Here is a 21,510-nt window from a genome sequence, read left to right as displayed (position 1 = left end):
CTGTTAAACTGTCTCCCCCCGCCCAAAGGCATTGCGGGATCAGCGTATATGTGCCGGGCCCAGGATGTCTGGACGGGCTCACAAATGTTAGATTTGTGCTCCCGTTCACGCATTTTTATGTCGCCGGTGGACAAATGTAAAAAAACAGATGCCTGTGTGAATAAGCCTTAATGCAGCACATCCCTCAACATGCCACTGTGGTTCACCTCTGAGGTGCAGGACAGCCTGCTGGATTGAAATATGGTGTCACTAGTAAGTTGTGAACCTACATAGTGCACCACACGAACCATGCGGCCCGACACCCTGTACATGCTTTATCTAGGTGCTAGTATAGTGCTAAGCAGCCTACCCCTCATTGTAAGGTAGGTGTGTGAGTGGTTGTTCATCAGTACCTTGTACCCGTGCAATGCTCCGCCATCTAGCAGTCTGGTTGTCTGCAAGTTGAGGGATGGGTGCTTCTACCTTCCCTCTTGTATTAGTACATTGGTAATTATACAGCCATTTTTTTTTTGTCCTATTATGTCCCCTTTCTCTGCATATAAAAGGAAAGGCACCTAAAAGTAAACAGCATATGCAAAAACATCCTTACTTAAATTAAAAAAAACGATGAATCTCTTTCAATTTAATATGATGGTTTCCTTGTTTGTGATCTCAGCCCCCCATGGACTGAAGATGAGAGCTTTGCACAGTCTCAAATGTAACAATTGTATAAATAATTGAATACCATGCAAGCCTGATTGTTTTTTTGGCATTTGGACTGCAATATATTTGTTAGCGTAAAGCATGTGATTGTCATAGCAATAGTAGCCCTCTCCTCCTTTGCTGCCTATAAATATTTTTCTTGCATGTTCCTTCCCTGCCTCTACTGTATCTCTCAATCTGCTGCCCACTCTTCCCTTGTTTGCTGTGCAAAGAATTCTCAGACAGAAATGGTCTTTAAATCTTTTTAATAATGCATTTCATATTAAACGATTGACTTTTCCAACTCCTTGCACTTACTGTACAAATCTCGGAACTTTACTCAGTGTCTTTATATAACCTAACTCTAATTTTAATATAATAAAAATGTAAACCAAAATTAAAACATGTAAAACATCAATTACATTCCACCCATATCTTCATAATGATTCCATTCTATTCTATACAGTAAAAAATATGCATAAATAATTAGAACTGAATTGTACTAAAATCTCATCTAACAAGTCAGCATTTTATTAGACTGCCTGGTGTTAAACACCTCTGAGTCTACAGTATATATTTAAACTACTGTATATACCTCTGTATATTTACAACTTCATTTTTGGATTACTCCAGTGCCTATAAAATAAAAACTTAAAGGAATATTCCCATCTCAGACATTTATGGCATATGCTCAAAATATGTCTGATAGATATGAGTTCCACCAGTGAGATGTGGGTAGTCAGGAGTACAGAAACAGCAGAGCGGGCTGTTCTATGCCATTTCTAAAACTCCCCTTTACTTCTATAGGAGTTATGGAAACTGTTAGCTTAAGGTGCATTTACACACACAGATATCTTTCAAAAGATTGAAATATCAGTGATCATTTTGCATAAAGTACTAATAGGTACTAATTGCTATTAGTACTTTATTAGCTTGATTTACATGTAAATGAGCTTCTATTATCATATTCTTAGTTACACTAAGCCACAAATGTGGACAGGGGTGCCTGCACTAATTAGTTGCTAGTAGAATGCCAGAGCCATTGCTACCAATAGCATCTGTAATCAAACATGACATCACTATCGACTAGAGATGAGCGAACGCGTTCGTCCGAGCTTGATATTCGTGCGAATATTAGGGTGTTCGGGATGTTCGTTATTCGTAACGAACACCATGCGGTGTTCTGGTTACTTTCACTTCCTTCCCTGAGACGTTAGCGCGCTTTTCTGGCCAATTGAAAGACAGGGAAGGCATTACAACTTCCCCCTGCAACGTTTAAGCCCTATACCACCCCCCTGCTGTGAGTGGCTGGCGAGATCAGGTGTTCGCCTAATATAAAAGTCGGCCCCTCCCGCGGCTCGCCTCAGATGCGGTGTGAGTTAGATGAGGGACAGTGCTGTTTATACCGGAGCTGCTGTAGGGAAAGAATTGGTAGTTAGTGTAGGCTTCAAGACCCCCCAAAGGTCCTTATTAGGGCCACTGATAGCTGTGTGTTGGCTGCTGTTAGCAGTTGCATTTTTTTTTTTCTCAAAATCGCCTCTGCAGACCGTTGCACCTGGCATTAGGGACAGAAGTGCTGCATAGGCAGGGAGAGTGTTAGGAGTGAGTGTAGCCTTCAAGAACCTCAACGGTCCTTTCTAGGGCCATATTTATCCGTGTGCAGTACTGTCCAGGCTGCTGTTAGCTGTGCTGCATTTTTTTTGGGCTTCTCAAAATCGCCTCTGCAGAGCATTCCACCCTCCATTGATACTGCAGGGAAAGAATTGTATAGGCAGGGCCACAACACAGTTATTATTCATAGAATATACGCAGTGCTGCCTTTTGGTGGAAAAACAAGTGAAAACAAATCTATTTGTCCAGCCTCTGTCCGTCCTTACGGGCGGTGGAGACGTGTGAGCTGCGTGAAGAACAGTGCTAAATCATACGCACCCAGCTACGCTTTACTGCTGGCTTCGCCATTTGCTTTCCTTAATTGGGAAAAAAAATACCTGCTCTGCCAGAGTTATAATAACTCTGCTACCCTCACGTTCTGTGACACATAAGCAGGGACACAGCACAGTTATTAAACTTCTCATGTTCATAGAATATACGCAGTGCTGCCTTTTGGTGGAAAAACAAGTGAAAACAAATCTATTTGTCCAGCCTCTGTCCGTCCTTACGGGCGGTGGAGACGTGTGAGCTGCGTGAAGAACAGTGCTAAATCATACGCACCCAGCTACGCTTTACTGCTGGCTTCGCCATTTGCTTTCCTTAATTGGGAAAAAAAATACCTGCTCTGCCAGAGTTATAATAACTCTGCTACCCTCACGTTCTGTGACACATAAGCAGGGACACAGCACAGTTATTAAACTTAGATAATTCATTCACTAGAGGCAGTGGGGCCTTTCGTTTTCCAAAAAGGGCAAAAATTATATTTGGCCTGCAGTCTTGCGCCAATTTATTTCCTGCCTGTGAAATCAAATCACTGGTAATACAGCATGCTGAGGGGTAGGGGTAGGCCTAGAGGACGTGGACGCGGCCGAGGACGCGGAGGGCCAAGTCAGGGTGTGGGCACAGGCCAAGCTCCTGATCCAGGTGTGTCGCAGCCGACTGCTGCGCGATTAGGAGAGAGGCACGTTTCTGGCGTCCCCACATTCATCGCCCAATTAATGGGTCCACGCGGGAGACGGTTATTAGAAAATGAGCAGTGTGAGCAGGTCCTGTCCTGGATGGCAGAAAGTGCTTCGAGCAACCTATCGTCTACCCGCAGTTCTGCGCCGTCCACTGCTGCCAATCCGAATCCTCTGTCTGCTGCTCCTCCTTCCTCCCAGCCTCCTCACTCCACTACAATAACACCTGCTCAGGAGCGGGAGCACTCCCAGGAACTGTTCTCGGGCCCCTGCTTAGATTGGGCAGCAGCGGTTCCTCTCCCACCAGAGGAGTTTATCGTCACTGATGCCCAACCATTCGAAAGTTCCCGGGGTCCGGGGGAAGAGGCTGGGGACTTCCGCCAACTGTCTCAACAACTTTCTGTGGGTGAGGAGGACGATGACGATCAGACACAGTTGTCTTGCAGTGAGGTAGTAGTAAGGGCAGTAAGTCCCAGGGAGCAGCGCACAGAGGATTCGGAGGAAGAGCAGCAGGACGATGAGGTGACTGACCCCACCTGGTGTGTAACGCTTACTCAGGAGGACAGGTCTTCAGAGGGGGAGTCAAGGGCATCAGCAGGGCAGGTTGCAAGAGGCAGTGCAGTGGCCAGGGGTAGAGGCAGGGCCAGACCGAATAATCCACCAAGTGTTTCCCAAAGCGCCCCCTCGCGCCATGCCACCCTGCGGAGGCCGAGGTGCTCTAAGGTCTGGCAGTTTTTCACAGAGACGCCTGACGACTGACGAACAGTGGTGTGCAACCTTTGTCGCGCAAAGCTCAGCCGGGGAGCCAACACCAACAGCCTCACCACCACCACCATGCGCAGACATATGATGGCCAAGCACCCCGCAAGGTGGGACAAAGGCCGTTCACCGCCTCCGGTTTGCACCCCTGCCTCTCCCCCTGTGCCCCAACCTGCCACTGAGATGCAACCCCCCTCTCAGGACACAGGCACTACCGCCTCATGGCCTGCACCCACACCCTCATCTCCGCTGTCCTCGGCCCCATCCAGCAGTGTAGTTCAGCGCACCGTTCAGCCGTCGCTTCCGCAAGTGTTCGAGCGCAAGCGCAAGTACGCCGCCACGCACCCGCACGCTCAAACGTTAACCGTCCGCATAGCAAAATTCATCAGCCTTGAGATGCTGCCGTATAGGGTTGTGGAAACTGAGTCCTTCAAAAGTATCATGGAGGCGGCGGCCCCGCGCTACTCAGTTCCCAGTCGCCACTACTTTTCCCGATGTGCCGTCCCAGCCCTGCACGACCACGTCTCCCGCAACATTGTGCGCGCCCTCACCAACGCGGTTACTGCCACGGTCCACTTAACTACGGACACGTGGACAAGCACAGGCGGGCAGGGCCACTACATCTCCCTGACGGCACATTGGGTGAATTTAGTGGAGGCTGGGACAGAGTCAGAGCCTGGGACCGCTCACGTCCTACCCACCCCCAGAATTGCGGGCCCCAGCTCGGTGCTGGTATCTGCGGAGGTGTATGCTTCCTCCACTAAAGCACCCTCCTCCTCCTCTGTCTCACAATCAAGATGTGTTAGCAGCAGCATGTCGCCAGCAGTCGGTGTCGCGCGGTGTGGCAGCACAGCGGTGGGCAAGCGTCAGCAGGCCGTGCTGAAACTACTCAGCTTAGGCGATAAGAGGCACACGGCCCACGAACTGCTGCAGGGTCTGACACAGCAGACCGACCGCTGGCTTGCGCCGCTGAGCCTCCAACCGGGCATGGTCGTGTGTGACAACGGCCGTAACCTGGTGGCGGCTCTGCAGCTCGGCAGCCTCACGCACGTGCCATGCCTGGCCCACGTCTTTAATTTGGTGGTTCAGCGCTTTCTGAAAAGCTACCCACGCTTGTCAGACCTGCTCGTAAAGGCGCGCCGGCTCTGTGCACATTTCCGCAAGTCCCACACGGACGCTGCCACCCTGCGCACCCTGCAACATCACTTTAAGCTGCCAGTGCACCGACTGCTGTGCGACGTGCCCACACGGTGGAACTCTACGCTCCACATGTTGGCCAGGCTCTATGAACAACGGAGAGCTATAGTCGAATACCAACTCCAACATGGGCGGCGCAGTGGGAGTCAGCCTCCTCAATTCCTTTCAGAAGAGTGGGCCTGGTTGGCAGACATCTGCCATGTCCTTGGTAATTTTGAGGAGTCTACCCAGGTGGTGAGCGGCGATGCTACAATCATTAGCGTCACCATTCCTCTGCTATGCATCTTGAGAAATTCCCTGCAAACCATAAAGGCAGCTGCTTTGCGCTCGGAAACGGGGGCGGGGGAAGACAGTATGCCGCTGGATAGTCAGGGCACCCTCCTGTCTATTTCTCAGCGCGTACAGGAGGAGGAGGAGGAGCATGAGGAGGATGAGGAGGAGGGGGAAGAGACAGCTTGGGCCGCTGCTGACGGTACACCGGCTGATTGCCTCTCATCCTTTCAGCGTGTATGGCCTGAGGAGGAGGAGGAGGAGGAGGAGGATCCTGAAAGTGATCTTCCTAGTGAGGACAGCCATGTGTTGCGTACTGGTACCCTGGCACACATGGCTGACTTCATGTTAGGATGCCTTTCTCGTGACCCTCGCGTTGCACGCATTCTGGCCACGACGGATTACTGGGTGTACACACTGCTCGATCCACGGTATAAGGAGAACCTGGCCACTCTGATTCCCAAAGAGGAAAGGGGTTCGAGAGTGTTGCTATACCACAGGACCCTTGCGGACAAGCTGATGGTAAAATTCCCAGCCGACAGCGCTAGTGGCAGAAGGCGCAGTACCGAGGGCAAGGTAGCAGGGGATGTGCGTAGATCGAGCAGCATGTACATCCCAGGCAGTGCAACAGTCTTTAAGGGCCTGGCCAGCTTTATGGCTCCCCACCAAGACTGTGTCACCGCTCCCCAGTCACGGCTGAGTCGGCGGGAGCACTGTAAAAGGATGGTGAGGGAGTACGTAGCGGATCGCACGACCATCCTTGGTGACGCCTCTGCCCCCTACAACTACTGGGTGTCGAAGCTGGACACGTGGCCTGAACTAGCCCTGTATGCCCTTGAGGTGCTTGCTTGTCCTGCGGCTAGCGTCTTGTCGGAAAGGGTGTTTAGTGCGGCTGGGGGAATCATCACAGATAAGCGTAGCCGCTTGTCAACCGACAGTGCCGACAGGCTAACACTCATCAAGATGAACAAAGGCTGGATTTCCCCAGACTTCTGTTCTCCACCAGCGGACAGCAGCGATACGTAAGCAATACGTAGGCTGCACCCGCGGATGGAAGCATTGTTCTCTATCACCATCAAAAACGTGGGCCTTTTAGCTTCATCAATCTGTGTATAATATTCATCCTCCTCCTCCTCCTGCTCCTCCTCCTGAAACCTGACGTAATCACGCCGAATGGGCAATTTTTCTTAGGCCCACAAGGCTCAGTCATATAATTTTTGTAAACAATTTTTATACGTTTCAATGCTCATTAAAGCGTTGAAACTTGCACCTGAACCAATTTTTATTTTAACTGGGCTGCCTCTAGGCCTAGTTACAAATTAAGCCACATTAACCAAAGCGATTAATGGGTTTCACCTGCCCTCTTGGTTGGGCATGGGCAATTTTTCTGACGTACATTAGTACTGTTGGTACACCAATTTTTGGGGGCCCTCGCCTACAGTGTAATCCAATTAATTTTTTGCCCACCTGCATTAAAGCTGACGTTACATCAGCTGTGCTGGGCACTGCAATGGGATATATTTATGTACCGCCGGTGGCTTCCTGGCACCCACCCATGCTGTCGGAACACACGCAGTTGTAACTGCATGTGTCCACTTCTAAAGAACCCCAGTCGGACTGGGGCATGCAGTGTGGGCTGAAGCCCACCTGCATTAAACATGACATTACCTCAGCTGTGATAGGCAATGTAATGGGATATATTTATGTACCGCCGGTGGCTTCCTGGCACCCACCCATGCTGTCGGTCCACACAGAGCTGTAACTGCATGTGTCCACTTCTAAAGAACCCCAGTCTGACTGGGGCATGCAATGTTGGCCGAAGCCCACCTGCATTAAACATGACATTACCTCAGCTGTGATGGGCACTGCAATGGGATATATTTATGTACCGCCGGTGGGTTCCAGGGAGCCACCCATGCTGTGGGTCCACAGGGACTTTACAATAGGGAGTTGTACCTGCCTGTGTCTATGAATTAAAAACCCCGGTCAGGTTGGGGCATGCAGTGTGGGCCGAAGCCCACCTGCATTTAATCTGACGTTAGCTCTGCTGTCCAGGGCACTGCAATGGGATACATTTATGTACAGCCGGTGGGTTCCAGGGAGCCACCCATGCTGTGGGTGCACACGGAATTCCCATTGCGGAGTTGTACCTGCCTGTGACTATTTACAAAAAACCGCGGTCTGACTGGGGCATGCAGACACCTTGACAGAATGAATAGTGTGTGGCACATAGGTTCCCCATTGCTATGCCCACGTGTGCAGCTCCTGATGGCGGTGGCACAGGATTATATTTCTCATTGCTTCTGTACAGCATTGTGGGCTATCGCCCCGCCCCTTTTAAAGAGGGTCGCTGCCTCGCCGTGCCAACCCTCTGCAGTGTGTGCCTGCGGTTCCTCCTCATGGCAGACGCACTTATAAATAGACATGAGGGTGGTGTGGCATGAGGGCAGCTGAAGGCTGCGCAGGGACACTTTGGTGTGCGCTGTGGACACTGGGTCGTGCGGGGGGGGGGGGTTGGGCAGCATGTAACCCAGGAGAAGGGGCAGCAGAGTGTCATGCAGGCAGTGATTGTTCTTTGTTGGAGGTAGTGTGGTGCTTAGCTAAGGTATGCATTGCTAATGAGGGCTTTTCAGAAGTAAAAATTGTTGCGAGGGGGGGGGGGCACTCTTGCCGCTATTGTGGCTTAATAGTGGGACCTGGGAACTTGAGATGCAGCCCAACATGTAGCCCCTCGCCTGCCCTATCCGTTGCTGTGTCGTTCCCATGACTTTCTTGAATTGCCCAGATTTTCACAAATGGAAACCTTAGCAAGCATCGGCGATATACAAAAATGCTCGGGTCGCCCATTGACTTCAATGGGGTTTGTTACTCGAAACGAACCCTCGAGCATCGCGAAAATTTCGTCCCGAGTAACGAGCACCCGAGCATTTTGGTGCTCGCTCATCTCTACTAATAAGCAGTAATTAAATGCAAGTGACTCTTCTAAAGTCCCTGAATCCAAAGTCACTAATTCCAAGTCACACACTTAAGACACAGTACATATAAAATATAGCACGCACACTCACTCAGCTCAAATGCTCACTTATGTTTTGATTTAGGGTTTCTTCAGATGGATGTGTTCTTGTCATGTTTTGTGCAAAACATGGCAAAAAGAAACCATTGATTTCAATGATTTCGTTTTCACCAGTGGGATTCTCTGGCATTAATACTATGTACTAAAAAAGAGAGGACTTGCCCTATCTTTCTCTCGCACACAGTTTTTCTATGTGTGAGAAATATAGGGCAAAACCTATCTTTCTGCTGTTTTTTTTTTATTACCAGCGCGCAGTCGTGAGTAATATGGGAAGGGAAGTGAAAGGCTAGGTAAAAATATATAGCTAATTAATACATCTGAGAACCTTGCTATTAGAAGTGGAAAGAAACAAAGACAAAAAATTCTGAAGGAAAGTAGAGGAGAAAGAGACACCGATCCCAAACTCAAATGTTTTTACATAAATGCACAGAGCATGGGAAACAAACAAGAAGAATTGGGGCTTCTAACACAGGAAGAGAAATATGATGTCGTAGGCATCACGGAAACTTGGTGGAATGATATGCATGATTGGAATACTTGAAGGATACAACTGATTTATGAGAAACAGACCTAGAAAAAGGGGGAGGAGGAATTGTGTTGTATAGTTTGGGAATCTCTCTCAGCCAAAATAAGGGAGATGGAATAAATCCTCCACAGTGCTACCTATTGAAAGGCAGCATTCCTTCGAGTCAAAGTTGGACTTTTTATACAAGTCTTGTTACAATGACCGGGAATCAAAAGCAAAGCCAGACCCCATGTACATACAGCTGTTTCCGGGTTATTGCCCATCATCAGTGTACAGTAGGAGTCTGGCTTTTGCTAGTGAGAGGCCTGGGACAGGGGTCAGAAACGCTCTTTTCTCCTTAGGGAGAGCAACTATATACATATAGTATATAGTTGCTCTCCCTAAGGAGAAAAGAGCGTTTCTGACCCCTCTCAGCCAAAAGTAATGGATCCAACAGATTCTTATCTGCTCTTACTGACAACTTTATCTTCAAAAGGGTAGAAGAGAAAACAAGGAGATTTGCTATCTTGGAACTAATTCTTACCAGCAGGGAGGGAATGGTTGAGAAAGTAAGGGTTACTGGGACCCTAGAAGGCAGTGATCATGCTATCCTTGAATTTTGGATAAAAAGGGAAGGAAGACCTGAGAAAACTCAGACCTCAAAGTTGGATTTCAGAAAGGCAGATTTTAATGAATTCAGAAAGAGGGTAGGAAGTGTCCAATGGCTGGATGTTCTTACAGACAAAAATGTCCAAGAAGGTTGGGAAATTTTGCAAAATAAGATTCTCATAGCACAATCATTAACAATCCATAAAAGAAGGAAGAATGGAAAGCATTTAAAGAGACATATGTTTATCAAATGGAAAGAGGGAGGATATCTAAAGAAGAATATAATGCAGTCTGCAGAAACGGTAGGGCAAGTGTCATAAAAGCTAAAGCTAATAATGAATTGAAGCTTGCAACAGAGGCAAAAAGCAATAAAAAAGAATTTTGGGGTACGACAAAAGAAAAATCAAATATACTAATGGATGCTTGCAAGTTGAAGTGAATTGGTTAAGAATGATGTTGAGAAGGTTTAACTTTTAAACTCTTATTTTGTATCTGTTTTCTCTCAGAAAGTAGATGGAACATTAACTGATCTTCCCTGTGCTATTGGGGTAATACAAGAATATAGGCTATCTATAAGCAGAGAGATGGTGAGGAAACATTTTGCTAACTTAAATGAATTCAAGTCTCAAGGTCCAGATGAATTACATCCTAGGATACTAAAGGAAGCAGTGGAGGTAATTGCTGAACTACTCGCCATAATCTTTGAAAATTCCCGGAGAACAGGAGAAGTCCCAGATGACTGGAAAAGGTTGTCCCTATCTTAAAAAAGGGGAAAAGGTGAATCCAGGAAACTACAGGCCTGTGAAGCTGACTTCTATACCAGGAAAGATCTTTGAACAAATTATTAAACAGCATGTATGCATACTACTATGGGTATGTAACAAACAAGTCATGCCAGACTAATCTAACTTCTTTCTATGACAGAATCATTGACTGGGTTGATTGGCGAAATGCGATGGATATAATATATCTTGACTTTAGTAAAGCATTTGGCAAAGTATCTCATACCATAGTTATTGAAAAAAATGACCAAATATGGGATTGACAAGGCAACTGTTCGGAGGATTCACAACTGGCTGAGTGATCGTACTCGAAAAGTGGTTATAAATGGCTTCACATCTAAGTGGAAGAATGTATTGAGTGGGGTATCACAGGGCTCTGTCCTAAGCCCAGTGTTGTTCAACATTTTTATAAATGATCTGCAGGAGGGAATTGATGGGAAACTGATCAAATTTGCCAACGACACAGTGCTAGGAGGGATAGCTAACACTAGGGAAGAGAGAGAGAGAGTATTTAAAAAGATCTAGAAAAGCTTGAACAGTGGGTAGCGACTAACAGAAGAAATGCAAAGACCTACATCTGGGCAAGAAAAATGAAAAAAGCACATACAGAATGGGAGGAATTGGGCTAAGCAGCACATGTGAAAAAGACTTGAGCATACTAATAGATCATAGACTGAACACGAGTCAGCAATGTGATGCAGCAGCCAAAAAGGCAAACACAATTCTGGGATATATTAAGAGAAGCATAGAGTCTAGATCACGTGAGGTAATTATCCCCCTCTACACTTCCTTAGTCAGACCTCATCTGGAATACTTTAAAACCCCACTTTTAAACCCCACTTTAAAACAGACATAAACAATCTGGAGCAAGTTCAGAGAAGAGTTACTAAGATGTTGAGCAGTCCACAAACCATGTTCTATGAGGAACCGTTAAAGAATCTGGGAATGTTTAGCTTGCAAAAACGAAGGCTGAGAGGAGACCTAATAGCTGTCTACAATTATCTGAAGGCTGTCACGGTGCAGAGGGATCAGCCCGATTCTCATATGCACAAGGAAAGACTAGAAGCATTGGGATGAAAGTGAAAGGGAGGAGACACAAATTAGACATTAGAAAAAACTTTCTGACAGTAAGGGTGGTCACTGCGCCAAACAGGGACAGCTCACAAAATATAAGCTAAGCTCTGTGGCATTTTGTTCTCACATATCGTGCCTCCTAGGGACTAGGGATAGTGGCTTATTTCATTGGTGGTGCTTTTTTTAGTTAATATAAAACAAAAAGGAAAACAAACAGGGAAACAGTAAATGCACATAGTGCATGTCAGCGGCCTCAGATATCATTCAAAGTCACCAGTCCAGCCACTACAAATTATTTGCAAGCTATACACAGGTAGCGATGGTTCCTACACACTATAAATTTAGCTGGTAAGTTACACTAAAAAGTAAACCAAAACAAAACTAAATTAAAAAAATGGAAACATGAATTAAGCAAAGGGTAGTGGATGTTTCAGGGATAGTGGTGGTGGAAGTTGTAGTGGATGTGGTAAGTTGGCACTTTAAGCAACTCCCACTGAAGCAACAGCTTAATGTTCTGCAGGAGGTAAGGCAAGTCCACTGCCATTCCTTAGAAGTTGTTCTGCCTGTGCGTTACATCCACAGCATGCAGAACAGGTTGTAGAGAGGATAACATAGCATGCCTTAAATACCACCACCTCCTCTTCCTCTCAGTTGCAGGCACACAGCAGTTAGTCTGCACCAGTTGGCTATGAGCATTCCCGCTCTACTTCACCCCATGAAAAATCCTCGGCACCCTCCAAAGCAGTCCATATGAATCAGTCTAAGTAGGTGTTTGGTCATTCAGTGTCATAGTTGTCAACCAGGCAGTCCAAACAACCACACGGAGAAGACCAAGACATTCAATGCCCTGATGCCCAACATTTTCTTCCTCCAGATGGGGCAGGAGGTAAGGCAAGTCCACTGCCATTCCTTAGAAGTTGTCCTGCCTGTGCGTTACATCCACAGCATGCAGAACAGGTTGTAGAGTGGATAACACAGCATGCCTTAACTACCACCACCTCCTCTTCCTCCCAGTTGCAGGCACACAGCAGTTAGTCTGCACCAGTTGGCTATGAGCATTCCCCCTCTACTTCACCCCATGAAAAATTCTCGGCACCCTCCAAAGCAGTCCATATGAATCAGTCTGATTAGGTGTTTGGTCATTCAGTGTCATAGTTGCCCAACATTTTCTTCCTCCAGATGGGGCAGTACATACAGTCAGCCCTCCATAAGCAATATGTACTCAGGATCATGTGGAAGCAAAGGTGACAGCTCCCAGGTCTGGACAAGAAGGACGATGAAGAGGAAAAAGAGGTGGAAGAGTATAAGGTGCTTGACCCAACATGGACCTACAGGGAGAGTCATAATAGCAATTCACATGGGACAGAGGAAGAGGTGGACATTGCAGGGCAGCACTCTGGCATGGCAGTGAGTAGGGTGTCAGAGATAAATAAAAGGGTGATGCCACCACCCTCTGGTACTACTAGTCACAGCAGCAGCAATATCAGACCCACAGTTATGTCTGCTCACAGGACTTGTATTCAGCTAGAAATTGTTCAGCCCTTCAGGCTAGTGGACACAGATGTCTTTTACAGTTTCATGTTCTATGCTAATCCACAGCACCAGAAGCACAGAAACTATTTATTTGCCCCCCAAAACATCCCTCTTCTGCACAATGCTGTGGGCTTGGGGATGGGGATGCATCAGCAATAGATTGCAGCTCTGTGGCTCATGGTAGGTGAGCAGGCAGCTGCTGCAGAAGTTCCACCACCAGTGATAGGGGAAGACTGCAGCAAAAGCCCAGGGTAGGACTGACAGTCACAAGTAACACTTATCAATGATGGTCCAAGAGTATTTTAGCTCCCACATAGATTACTCAGACATGGCGTTGACCCCTTTGATTTCTAAGTGTTCAAGCTGGACAAGTGGCCAGAGTTTACCCAACATGCTTTAGAGATGCTTGCCTGTCCCACTGCCAGGTTGCTATCAGAAAAAGTGTTCAGCACAGCTGGGGGTGCGATAGTTGATAGACTTATCCGCCTGTCCACAGACAATGTGGATCATCTGACATTTATAAAAATGAACCAGGCATCAAGGTGACACTCTTTTGGATAACCCACCACTTGACTCATGGGCAACAAGAATGGCCTAACTGCATGAACTACGTCTGGTGGAAGCTGGTGATGATGCAGGTGATGTTGAGTCAGAAAATGTTGTGGGAATGGTAGGTCTGATGGCTCTGGGTGGTTCGAAGAGGGGTAGGTTGATTTGTTGTATTCTTGTTAAGTCAAGCTAGTATGTTTCCTTACTACTTCCAGATTAAACTTTAGACTACTGAAGCAAGCAAATTTATATTTTAGTCTATAGGAGCATGGTTATAGCTTATAATTAAAAGTACTATATTGGACAATGTTTGATTCAGAAAGGCTACTGTGTAATTTGCCTTATCATTGGGTCACAGATCAGGAACATGTGGGCTGCCTGTGGTCTCTGGGCCACCTGTTGGTTGTCACTGTCATAGTTGCTGTATATAGTAACCATGGACTTTCTTAAGGGAATTGTAGTACATTCTATGTTTTATGCTATGGCACTGTAAAGGGGTAGAATTTATGATAACTTTTTGAAATTCCTTGGTTGTGCCTATTAAATATAATTAAATTTGTTTTAATTTAGCACAGGCAGTTCTATATCTCTATACAGAAAATTGGTTTTAATTAATATTTGCAGGACTTGGCACAATGTTTGTTGAATTAAATTTTAAAAAAAACAGATATCATCCTCTTATGCACAAAGAACAGTAATGGAGATTTACTGTACACTGCAAAAATTAGGAAAAAAAGTCTTTTCTCTGCAAACATATCTACAGTATGTGAATGTTATAGACAGCTCTTCTAACTGACCGTGTCATGCAAATCATTACCATAGAATTATACTGATGAATACCAAATAACATTTTGTAACCGTAATAACCGCGGTAGCAATTTTATTTGTTAATAATGTCAACATAAAAATAAAAAAGACGAGAGAGAGGCCTATTCAATGGTCTGTGCTTATTCACCTATTGCAACGTTTCAGTTCACTGCGGAGCTTTTCTCAAGCTTTTAACATAAATATGAGACACCAACTGCATTTAGTCTCTGATATAGAAAATAGATTTTTCTTTGAGGTGAAAATTGTGAAAAAAATGCAGGCAGGATAATAAAAAATCCTATTTATTATATAATGAGCTTTTAAAAGCTGGAAATACATAACAGGGTGTTAACATTTGTCTTTATTTGAGGTAATCACTGGAACAAAGTATTTCTGCACAATTTTGTCAGGTTTTCAATAGCTGGTGGAAATGAATATATCAAAATGTCCAATATATTTAATCACTATCTATAAATATGTCCAATCATTATTTATACAGGTATAACATCCAGTCTCCATAAACTGGCCACAGCAATCTCTGGTGCCAGAATCTTCTTTAAGGCTATTTCACCACAAATGGTCAAATTGGTATGAACTCTTTGGCCTCAAGTCCACGGTTCCCACCCATGTCCGCAGCCATGAGGCCAAAAATGACAGCATATCCACCTGTCGGGACGCTGCGGGTCTCCCCTCTGTCGCGGCCGGATCTTCTTTCTTCAGCACGGCGGATGCACTCAGCCTGCCGGCAGCGTGCCACGCGCATGCGCCATGCACACTTTTTTTTATCTCCTGCTCTCCCGCGGATCCGCGGCACAGCAGAAAAACAGCTTCCATTGACTTCAATGAAAGCCGTGGAAGTCGTCCGTGCAGGAGATCCACCGGAAAATGTAGCATGCTGCGATTTCTTCCTGTGCGTGCGACTCGCATGCCGGGAAATAAAATCACATCCGCATGCATTTATTTGCCCTGTGGATGCTAATGCATCCCTATGGGCTTATGGAGCTGTGGATCTCCCACGCGGGAGACACACGTGGATTTTATAACTAAAATCCGCACGTGGATATTGGGCCTTTAACCGTGCTTGGACAGTTTTCAACTGAGACTGTCCTAGAGGACTTGTGTATTTTGGCCAAAATATTAATTAATACCTCGTATTTATTGGTATTTATTAGTATGCATCAGTAACATGCAATGCGGCTTTTAATGCTAGGGTAGCCCAGGTGCAAGGCCGCTAGGTTAAAATATGTTGTTACTAATAGGTTGTAAGCCTGCATGGTGCATTACATGTACCATGCGGCATGACACCCTTTGTATGCTATATCTGTGGTCATGTATAGTGCTAAGCAGCCACCCCCATCAGTATAAGGCTTCGTTCACACAAACGTATATTGGCCATGCTTTCACGCCTTGGCAGATATACGCTGCCCATCTGATGCATTGGTTTACAATGCATCAGTTCAGATGGGCGTATTCCCGTGACATAAAACGTAGGCTTTTACGGAGAAAAGATAATTGAGGAACTATCTTTCAGACGGAATATGGCGGCGGCACGCATAGACTCCTATGGGAGCCTATGGGAGCTGCCGGAGAAGAGAGGTGGGAGGAAGTTTAGCAGCGTGTCTGCTAAACTCCCACCCCCTTCCCTCCTCGTTTCTGCCCCTTGCCGGCTGTTTGCAATGTGAGGGGGCGGGAGCTAGTTGCTAAGCTCCTGTCCCACCCTATAGATTCGGGGGCGGCGGTGGAGAGCGGGGAGGAATGGAGGGGAGTTCTCTCTCTCCCCCCCCTCGCTCCCCCATGCAACTCACCCCTCCCCCCCGCCGGTCCCCGAATCTTTTGGCACGAGCGGGCATGTACTCGAAAATGGCAATACTCGCTCAAGTAATTTGCCTTAGCAAGTACGCTTGCTCATCTCTAGCAGCAACACATCTCACAAAAGTTGGGACAGGGTTAACAAATAGCTGAAAAAACAAGTGGTAGTAAAGAAACATAACTGTATGTAAAAACAGCATGTTAGAGAGGCGGAGTCTCTAAGAAGCAAAGATGGTCAGAGGTTTACCAATCTGTTAAAAACTACATATAAAAATTGTGAAAAAAATTCTAAAAAATGTTCCTGAACGTAAAATTGCAAAGACTTTGAATATCCCACCATCTATAGTACATAATGTCATCAAATCATTCAGAGAATCTGGAGAAATTCATGTGCACAAGGGACAAAGCCAACGGCTAATACTGGATGCTCCAGATCTATGAGCCCTCTGGTGTCACTGTATTAAAAAAAAAACAGGCGTGATTCTGTAATGCAAATCACTTCCCGAGCTCAGGAGGACTTTCAGAAACCATTGTCTGGGAACACAGTTCACTGTGCAATCAACAAATGCAAGTTAAAGCTGTATCATGCAAAGAAGAAGGCATATACCAACATAATCCAGAAACGCTGGCATCTTCTTTGGGCCAAAGCTTATTTAAGATGCACTGAGGTAAAATGGAAATTTGTTCTATAGTTAGATGAATGAAAATTTTAAATTCTTTTTGGAAACCATGGACGCCGTGTCCTGCGGACTCAAGAGGAGAGAGACCATTCAGCTTGTTATCAGCACACAGTTCAAAAGCCTGCATCTCTGATGGTATGGTCTTACATTAGTATCTATTGGATAGGCAGCTTACACATCTTGAAAGGCATGATCAATATATGTAGTGTTGTGTAGAGGTTTTAGAACATATGTTCCCATCCAGACATCTTTTCAGGGAAAACCTTGTATATTTTAGCAAGACAATACTATACCATATAAAGCATCCATCACAACAGCATGACTTCACAGAAGAAGAGAACAAGGTGCGGAACTGCAGTAAAAAGTTGTGAGACAATGAGATTAAATATTCAACTTCTTTTCTTTGACACTTCTTTGGGTACTGGGTTCACACCAAGACTCAGTCTTTGACAGCTTTTGGGTTTTTCCTTACCCTTTTCCTTCATGTTTAGCCATTACCTGCAGTCCAGACTTTTCACCAATAGAAAACATTTGGTGCATTACGAAAGAGAGAATCCAGCAAAGTCCCGCAAAAATCCAGGACTATTGGACAGGTAGAATCCTACATCAGACAAGAATGGGACAACATTCCTCTCCCAAAAATCTAACAATTGATCTCCTCACTTCCCAGACATTTGCAAACTGTTGTAAAAAGAAGAGGGGATGTTACACAATGGTAGACGATGCCCTGTCCAAAGACGTGGCCCTGTCCCAAGTTTTTGTGAGATGTGTTGTTGTCATCAATTTCTAAATAAGTTATTTTTTTTAATGAAATGGAAAAATATCTCACTTTTACCTTTCGATATGTGTTCTTTGATCTATTCTGAATAAACTAGGGTTATATGAGATTTCCAGATCATTGCATTCTTTTTTTTTTTTACATTAACCCTTTCCAATCCAATTTGTATCCTGGATTTCCTAGGGGGCTTACTCTTTTTCTGTCTTTATACAACGGCGCTATCTGCTGGCTAAAGCCAGTACTGCATGAAGTGACACGTTGGACAGGCTCCGCAGCAGAGAGGCTGGCAATATACAGTAAGAGAACCCCGACGGATGTCTTCCAACATCGAAGCTGTACAGCCTTAAATCATAATGTCTTCAGAGGTTAGACAGTGGATTGGAAGGGGTTAACTTACATTTTAACTTTTTTTAGAATTGAAATTGTACTTCTGGGTATACTTTCACATGTGTAGGAAAAATCTACCTGGATGATATGCAGATTTTTAAGGATATTTGCTGCAGAATTGAGGTTAATTACGCAGGTCAGTTTTTTGTTTTTTTCTGCACTTTCATATATTGTCTTTACGATGAGTATTTCTATGAACCAAGTTTATTATGATTTGGATGTCACATCATTAATTCTTTTAACTTTGCATTTTGTACAATGTTAAAATAATTAATTCAGTTTCACTTTTCATTCATTGAGGTTTTCTCACCCTTATGTCTTGTCACTTTTTTGCCACTTTATGTCTTGTCAAAAATACGTGCAAGAAACATAGAGCAATGCCTATCTTTTCTCGCATGTAGGAATTGTATGTGAGAAACACGCTTGTGAGAGTGAATCCATTGAAATCAATGGCTTTGCTCCATCGAGTTTTTGCATGCGTGATTTTCATGCACGCAAAAAGCTCCGCAAACACTTGCAGTGGAGATTTTGCAACAGATCCACAGCACAAAATGTGTGTCAAGTGTGTTTTAAAGTGGATTTTGGAGTGGAATTCCCCTCCTCTTTGGAAGAGGTGGGCTCCAAACCGCAAGTCCGCTGCAGCTAATCAACACACTGCAGATTTAAATTCTGCACTGTATCTCAATTTTCACACGGATTTTGGGCAGATTATTTTTCCACAGAATGTGGACAAGGTTTTAAAAAAGTCATTCAAAATCTGCAGTACTAGCTTGTTATCCACGATTTAGTATTTGTATTTTTTTAATGTAATCTTTGTTTTGCTGTATATTGAAACATAAAAAGTTGAAATAGTGAAAGAAATATAACTGCAATATGCTATGCCAGAACAGTTCTGTACACTACGTTTTTGGTCTTGTCATTTTTTGCTAGGATATAAAGGTTCTGTGGGTGGTATACACATGAACATGTCACATACAGTTGCCCATGGGAAAAACATGTTTTTTTTCTAAATGTACACCTTCTACCTTAAGTGTTTGCCCTTAAGCCTTATTGATTTGTTATACTGCTGAGGTAAAATAAAAGCAGCGCTGTAATTGGTTGGTATTTGTTATACTGCTTAGGTAAAATAAAAGCTGTGCTGTGATTGGTTGCTATTGACAACACAGATTTTATTTAAAATCTCAATCCATGTTAATGTGTCTTTCGTTCAAGTTTTAATCCCAGGCATCGCCGGGTATCCCTGCTAACTTAATAATCGCATACATATGACAACAATGCCTGCCCTCACGTGTATGCCTGCTTGGGGAGGCCTAGCTTATGATGTGCATCCCCTTCCCTGCCGCTCTGCCACACTTAATAATTGCATACGTACGGCAACGACATCTGCCCTCACGTGTCTGCCTGTTTGCGTAGGCATAGTTTATGATATGGAACTCCTTCCACTCCACCTCACCACATGGCGCGGTGCCGGCAGCGGAGCGGAGGTGCGCCTGTGCATCACCAGATAATTCTGTCTTGTCATGCTCCTTAGAGAGCTCTATAAATTTTCAGGATAAAACGTAGCCTATGTCCTTCCTCAAGATGCAGTCAATATCCCTGCCAAATTTCATCAGAATCACTTCAGCGGTTTAGCCGTGAAAAGGTAACAAACAGAGTTATTTTTGCATTTTTAATATTAGTATGGATGTAATATGTATGGCCAGGTGATGATCTAGCCTGATCGTAGTGTGTTGCATGAGGAAAATATGAAAACCTGGATTCCTTAAAAATAGTTTGTTATTTGGTAATAGAGCTGCAACACAGCAACAGTCAGGTTAAGCTTTTGGCCTTTCAACCTACACAATGTCTTTTGGTCTTTCAACCTACACAGTTTGTCTATGTCTTTTTTAAAGTGGGGTGCCCAGAACTGGACACAGTATTCCAGGTGAGGTCTGACAAAGGAAGAGCAGAAGGGGATAATTACCTCACGTGATCTAGACTCTATACTACTCTTAATACATCCCAGAATTGTGTTTGCCTTTTTGGCTGCTACATCACATTGTTGACTCATGTTCAGTCTATGATCTATTAGTTTACTCAAGTCTTTTTCACACGTGCTGCTGCTTAGCCCAATTCCTTCCATTCTGTATGTTTACTAGTGTAAACATAACCAAATTTTGGGGGAGGATGTGGAGCTATGTAGTAAACCATGTCCGGATCAGTACAGTCTGTCAAAGGTAGTAGAGTTCAACTTATTTGGTCCATATAGTTAGACTTGAAAACCATAGCAGATCTAAAGGTTATCCAGACTTTCCAAATCTTTTGGAAGATGCAGTGAGAACGGTAGGTTGGCTGCCGTGTTTCTAGTGCTGTTTTCCCACATCTTGTGCAGAGAGATATATCTGTGTGGGGTTTGAATAGTGTGCTAATAATTTATTTGTAAATGTATGGAGAATTTACAACACAAGTGATAAATGTGAATTATTTGGATTTTGCTGGATTTTTGGTAGCGTCACATTTTAAGGCTTTGACAGACGAGTGTGTAACATAATACGCTCGCTCCTGCACAGTTTTTTGGCGCAGTGAATATATGTATTTAGCACTCACGCCTGCGCAAATATTGTTCACATGGGTGAGTGTAATGATCTGGTGCTGGTTCGGAGCCTTCTGTTGCAACCCATATGGTCTGATAGCGTAGTTAGTGTAAAGCCAGTGGTTTTAACATGGTTACAATTGGAACAGACAGGTAGCAGAGGCAGGATGAAGCCAGTGGTCGGTACACAAGTCTATCTGTTTGCAGTGTGGAGGAGCGAGCAGGTAGTGGAGCTCAACTACAGACTTGGAGCATAATAATCTTGCAAGTAGAGAAGGACAAGGGCCAAGTTTATATAGTGTAGCTAACTAAGGAACAGGGTGTGGACAGTCAGGGAAACAGGAGCAAGAGCAGGGAACCAGGACCAGGTCATGCAGGTGAACTATCCAAAGAGCTGGATAGCTCAGCCAGTAGAGCCACCACCTGAAGTACAAGAGTTCCTGGGTTTGAGTCCCAAAAGTGGAGAAATCATCCCACCCTGATATAACAGGCTAATTTGCCTATATTGCAGGTATGCACTGCATTTAGCCCATACCCGCATGGGGGCAGAGTTGCGTGTTTGCGCACTTCTCATAGACCTCTCTGGAGATCTTTGCTACGCAGAAAGATAGGTCAAGTCCTATATTTTTGTGCCCGCTCAAAAAATCAGAATGAAGTCATTGAAATTGATGGGTTCTATTCTCCACATTTCTCCACATTTCATGTTCGTTTGTCGAGGCCCTTAACCAAATATAGGCCTCAAGTACACTAGCAAGTGAATGTAGAGGGACGGGTTAAAAAAGCTCTTTACTTGTGTGTCAGGATGATGGAGGATAAGGATTTAATGCAATTTAGGC

The sequence above is a fragment of the Eleutherodactylus coqui genome, chromosome 6 (assembly GCF_035609145.1).
Source record: "Eleutherodactylus coqui strain aEleCoq1 chromosome 6, aEleCoq1.hap1, whole genome shotgun sequence".
Lineage (NCBI taxonomy): Eukaryota > Metazoa > Chordata > Amphibia > Anura > Eleutherodactylidae > Eleutherodactylus > Eleutherodactylus coqui.
This window is presented reverse-complemented; position numbering follows the sequence as displayed.